Here is a 15354-nt window from a genome sequence, read left to right on the forward strand (position 1 = left end):
AGGCGGTGAAGCAGGTCTGCAGGTGTCTGTCTTTCTCTCCCCCTCTCTGTCTTCCCCTCCTCTCTCCATTTCTCTCTGTCCTATCCAACAACAATGACAGCAATAACAATAATATTAACAAGGACGATTAAAAAAAAGGGGGCAACAAAAAAGCAGGAAAATGGCCTCCAGGAGCAGTGGATTCGTAGTGCAGGCACCAAGCCCCATCGATAACCCTGGAGGCAAAAAAAAAAAAAAAGAATCGCAAGCCCAGCATCAAGAAGTGGAGTGGACCCAGCATAAGATTGCATGCCCGAGGTCCCAGCTTCCTCTCTCCATCACTCATGGAATGAATAAATACATATTAAAAAATAGGAGCCAGGATTATGTACAAATATAAACAGATAGATGTAGAGATGATGGTTGGTCCGTCTGCAACCTTAGGAGAACAGCTGTGGCTTGGAGTGGGGAAACTGGGGATTCAAAACTCCAGTGGTAGGAACGGTGTGAAATTATACCCCTGTCGACATGTAATTTTGTAAATCATTATTAAATCACTAATAAAATTTTAAAAAAATATGGGCCAAGTGGTGGCATACCTGACTGACTACACGTTACAAGGCAAAAGGACCTGGGTTCAAGTCCCCAGTCCCCACCTACAGGAGGGAAGTTTCACAAGCAGTGGAGTGTTGTTGCAGGTGTCTCTCTTATCTTCCTCTTGGCTCTCAAATTCTGTCTCTATCCTAAATAAATAAATAAATGTTTAAAATAAAAGACTCATGGCCCAGGAGGCACATAGATAAAGCACTGAATTTGCAAGCATGAAATCCTAAGTTTGATCCCCAGCACTGCAAGTACCAGCGTAAACTTCTATTGCTGTGTGTGTGTATGTGTGTGCGCGCACGCGTGTGTGCGTGTGAGTATGTGTGTGTGTGTGCGTGTGTGTGTGCATGTGTCATCAATAAATAAGAAGACCTTAAAAACAGAGTAAGTTCACTACATATACTATCACACAGAGATATAATTAAAAGCAAAGGGAGGGGGCCAGGTGGTGGCGCACCTTGTTTAGCACATATGCTACAGGGTGCAAGGACCCAGGTTTGAGCCCCTGGTCCCCACCTGCAGGGGGATGCTTCACAGGTGATGAAGGTGGGCTGCAGGGGTCTCCCTTCCTTTCTTTTTTTTCTTTCCTTTTTTTGCCTACAGGGTTATTGCTGGGACTTGGTGCCTGTACTAGGAATCCACTGCCCCTGGAGGCCATTTTTTCCCATTTGGTTGCCCTTGTTGTTGTCAACATTATTATTGTTGTTGCCATTGATGTTGTTGGATAGGACAGAGAGAAATGGAGAGAGGAGGGGAAGACAAAGAGGGGAAGAGAAAGACAGACACCTGCAGACCTGCTTCACCACTTGTGAAGCGACTCCCCAGCCCTTGCAGTGGTTTTCTCTCTCTCTCTCTTTCCCTCCCTCCCTCCCTTGTAAAATAAACAAATAAAATGCTAAAATGAACTTCCCCATATCTGTGGGATTTGCCTACAGAACCTCATTTTGTATCACTAAGTGAATGTCACCGTTTTAGATTAGCATGCTTACACTGATGGGTAGTAAACACAAAGTTTTCTCCGAGTACATCCGGCCCTGAGCTGAGCAGCACTGGTCATCTAGTCTTTAAGTCTGCCTGGCCTCGGGGCTGGCAGGTGGACACGCCTTGAGGAGACCACACACTGAGCAGGACCAAGGCCCTGGACTCAGACCTGGCACACAGGGGAGCACCACAGACGCCGCTGAAAGAGCTTCCCGGGTGGAGAGACGATGCTGTGGTGCCTCTCAATGTTCTCTCCTCTCTTTCACTTTCTCCCTCTCTCTGAATTTCTTCTCAAAGATCTGCAAGCTGACTTTTCTCAAAGGAAGGGGGTTCTCAGTGTTCCACCGTGACCTCCTTACTTCCTTGGAACCACGTTACTGCCAGAGCATTTCACAAAAGCTGCCCCCAAGTAGTGGCGCATCTGTGACTATCTGTGAACCTCAGAGCCCTGCTACTTGGTCCCCCAACTGTCAGACTGACTGGGCTGTCATGGAAAAGTCATGACGCATTTTTGCAAAGACAAACAGAAAGATCCATCGTGACTTACCCACCAAGCCAATATGTCAATGGAGTGGCTGGACATTTCAGGAGGGTAGAGGAACACTGGCAAACAGTCTTCTGGTCAAGGTCAAGTTAAATCCAGACCAGGAGGGCCTAGCTGGGGAGTGCTCAGCAAGGCTCGGGCGTAGGTCAGTGAAAGAACATGAGGTCCTGAGCTTCATTCTCACCACCACATATGCCAGAGCGATGCTCTCGCCTTTCTCCTCTCTCTCTTTCTCTCAATAGAAAAATAGATCTTCAGCAACAAATGCTGGAGAGGCTGTGGGGACAGAGGAACCCTTTTACATTGCTGGTGGGAATGTAAATTGGTCCAGCCTCTGTGGAGAGCAGTCTGGAAAACTCTCACAAGGCTAGACATGGACCTTCCATATGATCCAGTAATTCCTCTCCTGGGGTTATACCCCAACGACTCCATAACACCCAACCAAAAAGTGGTGTGTATTCCTATGTTCATAGCAGCACAATTCATAATAGCTAAAACCTGGAAGCAACCCAGGTGTCCAACAACAGATGAGTAGCTGAGAAAGCTGTGGTATATATACACAATGGAATACTATGCAGCTATCAAGAACAATGAACCCACCTTCTCTGACCCATCTCGGACAGAGCTAGAAGGAATTATGTTAAGTGAGCTAAGTCAGAAAGATAAAGATGAGTATGGGATGATCCCACTCATCAACAGAAGTTGAGTAAGAAGATCTGAAAGGGAAACTAAAAGCAGGACCTGACCAAATTATAAGTAGGGCACCAAAGTAAAAACCCTGTGGTGAGAGGTAGACATGCAGCTTCCTGGGACAGTGGGGGGTGGGAGTGGGTGGGAGGGATGGGTCACAGTCTTTTGGTGGTGGGAATGGTGTTTATGTACACTCCTAGTAAAATGTAGTCATATAAATCACTAGTTAATTAATATGAGGGGGAAAATTAATTGTATGTCTCAAAGTTTTTTAAAACAGACTGAATCTTTTTAATATAAAGGCTGTGTAATTGATATGCAGACTCTCTCAAAAGCCTAGAGCAAGTAGATCAGAAGCAACCAATAGCACAGCTATATACAAGATACTGGGTACTATACAGCAAACCCTAACAAAAGGACTTTTCAAAGTTAACCCAATTACCAAATAATGTGATGATAACATTAACTATCGATTGTCTTTTTGAACCCTAAGACAGCAGGAACCTCACATCTCCACTATAGAGCCTCTACTTCCCCCAGTCCTGGAACCCTTGGATAGGGCCCACTTTCCCGTATGCCTCTCCCAATCCATATCAAATAATATTACATCTGTCGATCACAACCAAACCAACACAACGATGGCCACCTCAACATGCTTCACTTCAGACTGTGTCCAGAGACTTCACATGTGGAATGACAACCCTTCAGCTTCATTACTCGGGTGAGACCTTTCCTTTCATAGTATATTCTAATTCCATCTCAGGTGGTTCACTTTCTAACAAAACCTAGATATACACCAGTTTCTGTGAGAGAGAACATATGTTCACACGTATCCATAAACTACTGCAAAATATATTGGGTGGGGAGAATACAGGTCCATGAAAAATGATGAATGAAATAGTGGGGGTTGTATTGCTAAATGGGAATCTGGGGAATGTTATGCATGTTAAAAAAAAAAAAGAAGTAGAAACGCAAAGCAGAAATTGACTGAGTTTGGAGTATGGCACCAAAGTAAGAAAGCAGAAGTATACTAGAGTTTGCAGTGAGTACCTCCCTAATACTTCCTCTCCACTTTTCCAAGCTTTGGGTCCATGATTGCTCAACAATTTGTTTGGCTTTGTATGTTAACTCTCTTTTCAGTCACCAGGTTCCAGGTGTCATCAGGATGCCGACCAGACTTCCCTGGATTGAAGACACCACCAATGTGTCCTGGAGCTCAGCTTCCCCAGAGACCCATCCTACTAGGGAAAGAGAGAGGCAGACTGGGAGTATGGACCGACCAGTCAACGCCCATGTTCAGCGAGGAAGCAATTACAGAAGCCAGACCTTCTACCTTCTGCAACCCTCAATGACCCTGGGTCCATGCTCCCAGAGGGATAGAGAATGGGAAAGCTACTGGGGAGGGGGTGGGATATGGAGATTGGGCGGTGGGAATTGTGTGGAGTTGTACCCCTCCTACCCTATGGTTTTGTTAATTAATCCTTTCTTAAATAAAAAAAATATATATATATATATACCTGAAAGCAGAAGTACACTAGAGTTTGCAGTGAGTATCCCCCTAACACTTCCTCTCCACTATTCCAAGCTTTGGGTCCATGATTGCTCAACAATTTGTTTGGCTTTGTATGTTAACTCTCTTTTCAGTCACCAGGTTCCAGATGCCATCAGGATGCCGGCCAGATTTCCCTGGACTGAAGACCCCACCAATGTGTCCTGGAGCTCAGCTTCCCCAGAAACCCACCCTACTAGGGTAAGAGAGAGGCATACTGGGAGTATGGACCGACCAGTCAACGCCCATGTTCAGCGGGGAAGCAATTACAGAAGCCATACCTTCCACCTTCTGCAACCCACAATGACCCTGGGTCCATGCTCCCAGAGGGATAGAGACTGGGAAAGCTATCAGGGGAGGGGGTGGGTTATGGAGATTGGGTGGTGGGAATTGTGTGGAGTTGTACCCCTCCTACCCTATGGTTTTGTTAATTTATCCTTTCTTAAATAAAAAATTAAAAAATAAAATAAATAAATAAATAAAAATTAAAAAAAAGAAAAATAGATCTTCAAAAAAAAGGATTGCAAGCAGATGCCTGTGGATTACGACATTTGCTGAATAATAGAAACTGGGGTTTATTGTCGTGCGCTAAGCGATTTCCAGGCATTATGGTTTATCCAGCCCTTTGAAGTTGGTAAGAGTTCACCCACAGCACCGTGGCTGGTCAGGGGGTGATCCCAGGGTCCTTAATCTTACTACCTACTTCAAGTTCCTCTGATTTGTGGCTGGAAGCTATATCAACCTAGCAAAGTTATCTTTTGGCTACATGGAACTTTGCTTAGTCAAATATATGGATAGAAAATAGAAACCTGAGAGGCCAGGCCGTGCTGCAGTTGCAGCTGGTTAAGCCCACACATTACCATGCACAATGACCTGGGTTCAAGTCCTCAGTCCCCACCTGCAGCGGAGAAGCTTCATGAACAGTGAAGCAATGAAGTGTCTGTCTTTCTCTCTCCCTCTCTATATCCCCCTCCCCTCTCAATTTCTCTCTGCCCTATAAAATAGGAAGGAAGGAAAGAAGGAAGAAAGGAAAGAAGGAAGGGAGAGAGGGAGAGAGGGAGGGAGGAAGAAAGAAAGAAACTTTATTTCTTGCAAATGTCATTTGGGATCAAGTCTTCCCATTAATGAGATTTATAACATAAAAGTAATGGAGGGATTGTGAATGGTGAGAATATGAGAATCCTAGCCTGCTCAGAATTATGGAAAAATCGAACACAGCAGACAACACTTTTCACTTCAATCACTCAGGGTATCTATCACTAGTGAATTTTTTCATGATGAAGACAGAAACTTGTTCCCAGCACCAGTCTTTCTATGAATTTGACAGTGATTTATTTATTATTTATGCCTCCAAGGTTATCACTGGGGCTCATAGCCAGCTCTATGAATCCACTGCTCCTAGAAGTCTTTTTTTTTTCCATTTTATTGGCTAGGACAGAGAGAAATTGAGAAACAAGGGGGAGATAAGAGGCGGGGAGAACGATAGACACCTGCAGACTTGCTTCAGAGTTTGTAAAGTGACCCTCCTGCAGGTGAGGAGCAGGGGCTCGAACCTGAATCCTTAGGCTGGTCCTTGTGCTTAGTAGTATATGCACTTAACTGGGTGTGCCACTGCCAGGCCCAATTTAACAGTATCTTTCACCCAAAACTGAATTCCTTTAATTTTACTTTTTTCTTTTTTATTTATTTATTATTTTTCTTTTTTAAATTAATTTCTTTATTGGGGAATTAATGTTTTACATTCAACAGTAAATACAATAGTTTGTACATGCATAACATCCCCCAGTTTCCCATTTAACAATACAACCCCCACTATGTCATTTATCATCCTTCATGGACCTGTATTCTTCCCACCCACCCACCCCAGAGTCTTTTACTTCGGTGCAATACGCCAATTCCATTTCAGGTTCTACTTGTGTTTTCTTTTCTGATCTTGTTTTTCATCTTCTGCCTGAGAGTGAGATCATACCATATTCATCCTTCTGTTTCTGACTTATTTCACTCAACATGAATTTTTCAAGGTCCATCCAAGATCGGCTGAAAACGGTGAAGTCACCATTTTTTACAGCTGAGTAGTATTCCATTGTGTATATAGACCACAACTTGCTCAGCCACTCATCTGTTGTTGGACACCTGGGTTGCTTCCAGGTTTTGGCTATTACAAATTGTGCTGCCAAGAACATATGTGTACACAGATCTTTTTGGATGGATGTGTTGGGTTTCTTAGGATCTATCCCCAGGAGAGGAATTGCAAGATCATAGGGTAGGTCCATTTCTAGCCTTCTGAGAGTTCTCCAGACTGTTCTCCACAGAGGTTGGACCAATTGACATTCCCACCAGCAGTGCAGGAGGGTTCCTTGGACCCCACACCCTCTCCAGCATTTGCTGCTGTTACCTTTTCTGATGTATGACATTCTCACAGGAGTGAAGTGATATCTCATTGTTGTCTTGATTTGCATTTCTCTGACAATCAGAGACTTGGAGCATTTTTTCATGTGTTTCTCAGCCTTTTGGATCTCTTCTGTGGTGAATATTCTGTCCAAGTCCTAACCCCCCCATTTTTGGATGGGGTTATTTATTGTCTTGTTGAGTCTGGCAAGCTCTTTATATATGTTGGTTATTAAACTCTTGTCTGATGTATGGCATGTAAAGAAAGATCTTTTCCCATTCTGTGAGGGGTCTCTTGGTTTGGGTAGTGGTTTCTTTTGCTGTGAAGAAGCTTTTTAATTTGATGTAGTCCCATAGGTTTATACTTGCCTTAGTCTTCTTTGTAATTGGATTGGTTTCATTGAAGATGTCTTTAAAATTTATGTGGAAAAGAGTTATGCCAATATTTTCCTCTAAGTATTTGATAGTTTGTGGTCTAACATCCAAGTCCTTGATCCACTTGGAATTTACTTTTGTATTTGGTGAAATACAGTGATTCAGTTTCATTCTTCTGCATGTTTCAACCCATTGTTTCCAACACCATTTGTTGAAGAGACTCTGCTTTCCCCATGTAATAGTCTGGGCCCCTTTGTCAAAGATTAGATGTCCATAGGTGTGGGGCCTCATTTCTGGGCTCTCACTTCTATTCCACTGGTCAGTGTGTCTATTCATGTTCCCATACCAAGCAGTTTTGATGACAATGGCCCTATAATACAGTTTGAAATCTGGGAGTGTGATGCCTCCAGTTCTGTTCTTTTTTCTCAAGATTGTTTTGGCAATTCTAGGTCTTTTCTGGTTCCAGATAAACATTTGTAGCATTTGTTCTATTCTCCTAAAAAAATGTGCTTGGGATCTTGATGGGGATAGCATTAAATTTGTAGATGGCTCTAGATAATATACTCATTTTGATGATGTTAATTCTTCCAACCCATGAACATGGAATATCTTTCCACTTCTTTGTGTCTTTTTCAATTTCTTTGAGTAGTGACTCATAATTTTCAGTATACAAGTCTTTCACTTCTTTGGTTAGGTTTACTCCTAGTTATTTTATTGTTTTTGTTGCTATAGTAAAAGGAACTGATTTCTGGATTTCAATTTCTTCTAACTTAGTGTTTGCATAGAGGAATGCCACTGACTTTTGAATGTTAATTTTTTAAAATATTTATTTTATTTATTTATTCCCTTTTGTTACCCTTGTTGTTTTATTGTTGTAGTTATTATTGTTGTTGTCATTGTTGGATAGGACAGAGAGAAATGGAGAGAGGAGGGGAAGACAGAGAGGAGGAGAGAAAGATAGACATCTGCAGAGCTGCTTCACCGCCTGTGAAGCGACTCCCCTGCAGGTGGGGAGCCAGGGTTCGAACCGGGATCCTTATGCCAGTCCTTGTGCTTTGCGCCACCTGCGCTTAACCTGCTGCGCTACAGCCCGACTCCCTGAATGTTAATTTTATAGCCTGAAACCTTACTGTATTGTCTGATGATTTCCAAAAGCTTCTTGCTGGATTCCTTAGGTTTTTCCATGTATACTATCATGTCATCTGCAAATAAGGAGAGTTTGACTTCTTCTCTTCCAATCTGTATCCCTTTAATTCCTTGCTCCTGCCTGATTGCTATGGCAAGAACTTCCAACACTATGTTGAATAGTAATGGTGATAGTGGGCAGCCCTGTCTAGTACCTGATCTGAGTGGAAATGCTTCCAGTTTTTCACCATTGAGTATGATGCTGGCTGTAGGTTTGCTATATATAGACTCCACTATCTTCAGGAATTTTCCATCTATTCCCATTTTTTGTACTGTTTTGATCATAAAGGGATGTTGTATTTTGTCAAAGGCTTTCTCTGCATCTATTGATATGACCATGTGGTTTTTGGTCTTGCTTTTGTTGATGTGGTGGATCACATTGATTGATTTACGTATATTAAACCAACCTTGCATGCCTGGGATAAACCCCACTTGGTCATGATGGACAATGTTTTTGATATACTGCTGTATCCGGTTGGCTAGAATTTTGTTCAATATTTTCGCATCTATGTTCATCAGAGATATTGGTCTATAGTTTTCTTTTTGGTTGTGTCCCTGTCTGCTTTTGGTATCAGGGTGATGCTGGCTTCATAGAAGCTGGCAGGGAGTATTCCAGTGTCTTCAATCTTCTGGAAGACTTTTAAAAATAGAGGTATTAGTTCTTCTTCGAAGGTTTTGTAGAATTCATTTGTAAAACCATCTGGTCCAGGACTTTTATTTTTGGGGAGATTTTTGATAACTGTTTCAATTTCATTAGCTGTGATGGGCCCGTTCATGTTATCCACTTCTTCGTTACTTAGTTTTGGAAGTTGGTAGGTATCTAGGAAATCGTCCATTTCTTCCAGGTTCTCTAGCTTGGTGGCATATAGTTGTTCATCAATAGGCTTCTTAGCTTAATCACTGACTCCTGACCAAGAGATAAAGCAGGGTGTGGCAGAGATAATCCAGTGGTTATGCAAAGAGACTTTCACAGCCCCTCAGCTATGCCACCGAGGTACAGGTCTTCTCCTGAGTTTCCCGGTTAGATCTCTGTCCACTGGTGTCCCTCCCTGTTGCTGCTCCAGATTCTGAGGGTAGTAGCAATGGAGACTCAGAGTTGCACTTGGTGAGTCTCTGGGGAGTCCTCTCCTCCCTTCAGCTGTCCCCTTGTTGGTGGAGCAGACTGGAGGTGGTATCTCAACTGATAAACTGCTGAACTGTTAGCAGTCACTTAATCTCTCCTTAGGCTCCTCTCTCCTCTCTGTCACCAGCCACATGTGTTTGTACTCACCGGTGATTTACTGGGTTCCTGTGGTCATTCTAGTCCTGTCTTGTTTCAGTCCCGGGTGGTCTCCTTTGGTATTCCTAGTTGATCCGGGAGAGGAGAGGAGAGGAGAGGAGAGAAAGCGATCTGCTGCTCATAGCTCCACCTCCCTAATTTTACTTTTTAAAAAAGAATTTATTTATTTTTTCATGAGAAAGATATTAGGAGAGAAAGAACCAGACATTACTCTGGTACATGTGCTGCCAGGGATGGAACTCAGGACCTCATGGTTGAGAATCCATTGCTTTATTCAATGTGCCACCTCCCGGACCACTGAAATTCTTTTAATGAACATTTCATTTCATTGACTCTTCCTACCCACCTCATCCCTCAACTGGTTTGAAAGACTAGGGTGTTGTGGTCCAGGAGATGGCACAGTGGATAAAGCATTGGGCTCTCAAGCATGAGGTTGTGAGTTCAGTCCCCAGCAGCACATGTACCAGAGTGATGTCTCATTCTTTCTCTCTCTCCTCCTATCTTTCTCATTAACAAATAAAATATATTTTTATATTGCACCCAAGTAAAAGACTCTGGGGTGGGTGGGTGGGGAGAATACAGGTCCATGAAGGATGATAAATGACATAGTGGGGGTTGTATTGTTAAATGGGAAACTGGGGAATGTTATGCATGTACAAACTATTGTACTTACTGTTGAATGTAAAACATTAATTCCCCAATAAATAAATAATTTTTAAAAAAAAAAAAATATATATATATATATATTTAAATAAAAAGAAAAAAGAAAGACAAGGGTGTTTCTGAAGGGAGTTTTTGTTTTTCGTTTTCCAGTGATTTAAAAGAAAACCAAACAAAAATGAAAGCAAGCCATTGTTCACAAAACAGTGGGAAAGCCCTTTCTCCACCCCATGTCCGCCTGGCTCATGGAAAGAGAAATGTGACAATGTCGCCCCCTAATGGTATATTGAAAGTATTGAAAGGCTTACTCCCAAAAAAGCATATATATATATTTCTTTTTTTACTTATGGGCTGGAGAGATAGCATAATGGTTATGTGAAAGACTTTCATGCCTGAGGCTCTGAAGTCCCAGGTTTAATCTTCTGCACCATCATAAGTCAGAGATGAGTAGTGCTCTGGTATCTTTCTCCCATTAAAATAAAACAGAATCTTTTAAAAAATATATATCATCTTTAAAAAAAAGATTTCCAGGCTGGGGAGACAGCATAATGGTTCTGCAAAAGACTCTCATACCTGACGCTCTGAGGTCCCAGGTTCAATCCCCAGCACCACCATAAGCCAGAGCTGTGCTGTGCTCTGGTCTTTCTCTCTGTGTATTTCTCTCTGTATCTCTCTCTCTCTCATTAAAATAAAATATTAAAAAATAAAATAAAATAAAGATTTCCATGTCTGAGGCACCAAAGGTCACAGAGTCTATCCCCAGAATCATCATAAGCCAGAGCTGAGCAGTGTTCTGGTTTTAAAAAAAAATGGGGAACATATTTATTTGTTTATTTATTTATTGAATAGAGACAGAAAGAAGTTGAGTGGGAAGGGGGAGATAGAGAGGAAGAGAGAGGGGCCAGGCAGTGATACACAGGTTGAGCGCACACATCACAGGGCACAAGGACCCAGGTTCGAGCCCCTGACCCCCACCTGCAGGGGGAAAGCTTCATGAGTGGTGAAACAGGGCTGCAGGTGTCTTTCTACCTCCCCTCTCAATTTCTGTCTCTGTCCAATAATAAATAAACAAAACATTTTTAAAAGAGAGAGAGACACACACACACACACACACACCTGTAGCTCTGCCTTACCACTTGTGAAGATTTCCCCATGCAGGTGGGGGCCCGGGAGTTGAACACAGGCCCTCCAGTACCATAAAGTGTGTGTTTAAATAGCTGGGCCACCACCCAGCTCCTTATGGACTGTATCTCAACAAAGCTGTTTAACATAAGACAAAATATTAAAATATCCCATCATAGCACACTCCCACAATTTATTTTTTTGTTTTGTTTTAATATTTATTCAGTTACTTATTTTATATTGAGGAGATTAAAACTTTACAGTGCAGTCATTGAAATATGCACACAATTTCATTATGTACCATGCCCCTAAAGCACTCCCACAATTTAAATATCAACTAGTTCCCAGTTGGTGGGCAGTTAGACATTTGCATTTTTTTTTTTTTTTTACCAGGGCACTGCTCAGCTCTGGCTTATGGTGGTGCAGGGGATTGAACCTGGGACTTCAGAGCCTCAGTCATGAGAGTCTCTTTGCATAACCCCCTATTGCAGTTTTTTTTTTTAATATTCACCTATTTTCCCTTTTGTTGCCCTTGTTGTTTCATTGTTGTAGTTATTATTGTTATTATTGATGTCGTTGTTGTTGGATAGGACAGAGAGAAATGGAGAGAGGAGGGGAAGACAGGGAGGGAGAGAGAAAGACAGACACCTGCAGACCTGCTTCACCGCCTGTGAAGCGACTCCCCTGCAGGTGGGGAGCTGGAGGCTCGAACCAGGATCCTTATGCCGGTCCTTGCGCTTCATGCCATGTTTTGTTTTTTTTTTATGATGACATGCAAACTGCACAGATGCCTTTAAGGTCTATCTCTGCATACTAAAGGTGTAGTGGACCTATACAAATTTCCTCTACAACACAGCTCTGAATGTGAACGCAGGAGGTCTGATGTTAGCTGGTGTGGGAGAAGTCACTCCAAATTTCTTCCAAGAATATAAATGTTTTAACATATGCTAAAGTAGTGTTTCTGCTGAGATTGGGACCATGTTCTCCTGAGTGATTATGGTTTAGTCTTTTTTTTGCCTCCAGGGTTATTGCTGGGGCTCAGTGCTGGCACTACGAATCCACTGCTCTTGGTGGCTACTTTTTCCATTTGGATAGGACAGAGAGAAATTGAGAGAGGAGGAGGGGAGAGGGAGAGAGACCTGCAGGCCTGGCTTCACTGCTTGTAGTGGTCCTTGTGCTTAGTACTATGTGCACTTAACTGTGTGTGCCACTTCCTGGCCCCCGATTATTTTTTTCCCCCATTTTGTTGCCCTTGTTCTTGTCATTATTGTTACTGTTGCCATTATTGTTGTTGCCTTTGCTGCTATTGTTGTTGGATAGGACAGAGGAAATGGAGAGAGGAGGGGAAGACAGAGAGGGGGAGAGAAAGACAGATACCTGCAGACCTGCTTGACCACTTGTAAAGCGACCCCCCTGCAAGTGGAGTGCTGGGGGTTTAAATTGAGATCCTTGCGCTGGTCTTTGCACTTCGCGCCATGTGAAGTGCCACTCAACCTGCTGCACTACCACCCACACCACCCACTTTTTTTTTTTTTTTTTTAACCACAGCACTGCTCAGTTCTGGCTTATGATAGTATGGGGGTTTGATCCTGGGACTTTGGAGCCTCAGGCATGAGAGTCTGTTTGCATCACCATTATACTATCTACCCCCCACCCTGATTATTATATATTTTCAATAACACTACATAGAGGTTCTGCATGGAGGAAATAAGATAATCAGATACAGTTTCTGGACAGGAGTCTCGGCTCAGGGGTTGAGTGTCCGCCTCCCAAGTGTGTCTCTGGCCTGAACTGCCAGTACCACACAACAGCAGCCAACACAACTGGATGGATGCTGGAGTGGTGTTGTGTGCTCTCTGCCTCCGCTTGTAGTTCTCTAAAGAGAGCACTGTGCTGGCCTGGGTAGTGGCTGAGCAGTAACGGGCATCCCCGAGACAGTGGGCTTGATCTCCAGAGCTCAGTCTTCAAACAACAGCAGTTCTTGGACCACAGAAAGCAGTACAACTAACTTTACTGCTTTCTGAACTTACTTTTACCTATTTTATCAATATGGTGAACTACTACAATGCTGCTTTGCCCTGGTTATGGCCCCAGGACAAGAAGGGTAGGATCACAGAGGATCATCTTCTTTGTCCATTAGCGACCTCACTTCTGACTTTCTGTGTAGCCTTGACTTTCCTTCTGGGGGGCCTCACCAAATTGCGCCTAGCAATGCTGGCCAGCAGCTGTGCGCGGCACTTCCTCTGATTTCCCTACTGTGGTCTGCAACTTCCTGCCCCAGCTGAGAGTGGGCACACAGAGAGCCCCACACCTTCACCCAGGCACTAGCACGTTATGATCGGGCCCTCCTCAATCGCTATCGAACAGGCCATGGCCGGTGCGCCGCTATGTTCCATCGCTGGGGAGCCAGAGACGACCCGAACTGCCCCTGCGGCTCCAGACAGACTATGACCCACATAGTCAACGACTGTCACCTCTCCAGATTCAAAGGAGGTCTCGAAACTTGACATCAGGCTCAACCTGACGCTGTTGACTGGCTACGGAAGAAGGGCAAACGCTAGAAGAAGAACCCAGGCACTGCTGTTCTCAGAGACACAGAATCCACCTCAGCCAGGCAGAAATGGGGAAGATGCAGGTGGGGGCAGTGTCTGAAACTTGCCATTCCTTTTCATAAACACCCTGCTAAACTGACAACCAACCCTCCCATGAGCAATGGGTTCTTTCCCTCCTCCTCGTTTATTGAGAGAAACTGCTACCAACGTCCCAGTCTCAGCGTGTGCAACGTCCCAGTCTAAGTGTGTGCAACGTCCCAGTCTCAGTGTGTGCAATGTCCCAGTCTAAGTGTGTGCAATGTCCCAGTCTACGTGTGTGCAATGTTCCAGTCTCAGTGTGTCCAATGTCCCAGTCTCAGTATGTGCAACGTCCCAGTCTCAGTGTGTGCAATGTCCCAGTCTCAGTGTGTGCAACGTCCCAGTCTCAGTGTGTGCAATGTCCCAGTCTACGTGTGTGCAATGTCCCAGTCTACGTGTGTGCAATGTCCCAGTCTAAGTGTGTGCAATGTCCCAGTCTAAGTGTGTGCAATGTTCCAGTCTCAGTGTGTGCAATGTCCCAGTCTCAGCGTGTGCAATGTCCCAGTCTCAGTGTGTGCAACTGTCGTATGCTTTACATTGGCTTGTTCTAGCCCTCCCCCTCCAAGAGAATTGGATGAGTCCTGTTAATTTCGCGGGCCTGCTTGGCCCCGCCCCAAGGGACCCTGGGAGAGGGTTCCGGAGTCCGAGAGTTCCTGAGTTCCCCAGTGACAGAGTTCCTGAGTTCCGGAGTTCGAGAGTGCGAGGGTGCGAGAGTTTCTGAGTTCGAGAGTAAGGGAGAGGGTTCCTGAGTTCCAGAGTAAAAGAAAGAGTGCTTGCGCCGCCGCAAAGAGACAGCAGAGTTCTGTTTGGTGATTAGTTTGTCTTAGTTTATGAATAGTTCCTCCTGAATAAAGAAATACAGCTTCCCTGCCCAGCCGTTGTCTCCGCGTCTCTGTTACCCGCCGTGAAGCCAGCCGGCCCGACCAGAGCCCTCCGAATTTTAACAACAAATGGCGCCCACGTGGACCTGACCTGCGCATCTCTCAGATAAGTAAAGACAATTAGGCTACCTATGCACGATGGCCTTCTCTTCTGCTTGTGAAGAGATCTCCAAAGGCCTCTGCTCTTTCTTCACGAGACTGTTTTGCTGTTTCTGGAACATTTATCTCTGGACCACTCTGTGGTTCCCACTCACTCGGGCGAACTCAGAACAGCCAGCGGGAAGAGCCAGCGGGCGGGAGGCGAGGCGCGGAGCTGCCGTTTCCACCTGGTCAAACAGCCAGCCAGCCGGCTGCGCCCAGACAACCCCGCGCAGTGTTAAATGACTCAACACACTTGTGCCACTACCCTTCACAGATCTCCTGCTGATTCCTTTTGGGAGAATATGATGTCGTTTGAACTGGCTGAGGGTCATTTTTCTCCTGTCATA

General features: G+C 44.2%; 1 long non-coding RNA gene across 1 annotated transcript in view; it reads right to left on the reverse strand.

The window, feature by feature from the left end:
* Positions 1-15354, reverse strand: part of LOC132541811 (uncharacterized) — a 48058-nt gene that overhangs the window by 16932 nt on the left and 15772 nt on the right. The gene's annotated exons all lie outside the window — the stretch shown is intronic.

This window comes from Erinaceus europaeus, chromosome 12 (assembly GCF_950295315.1).
Source record: "Erinaceus europaeus chromosome 12, mEriEur2.1, whole genome shotgun sequence".
Classification (NCBI taxonomy): domain Eukaryota; kingdom Metazoa; phylum Chordata; class Mammalia; order Eulipotyphla; family Erinaceidae; genus Erinaceus; species Erinaceus europaeus.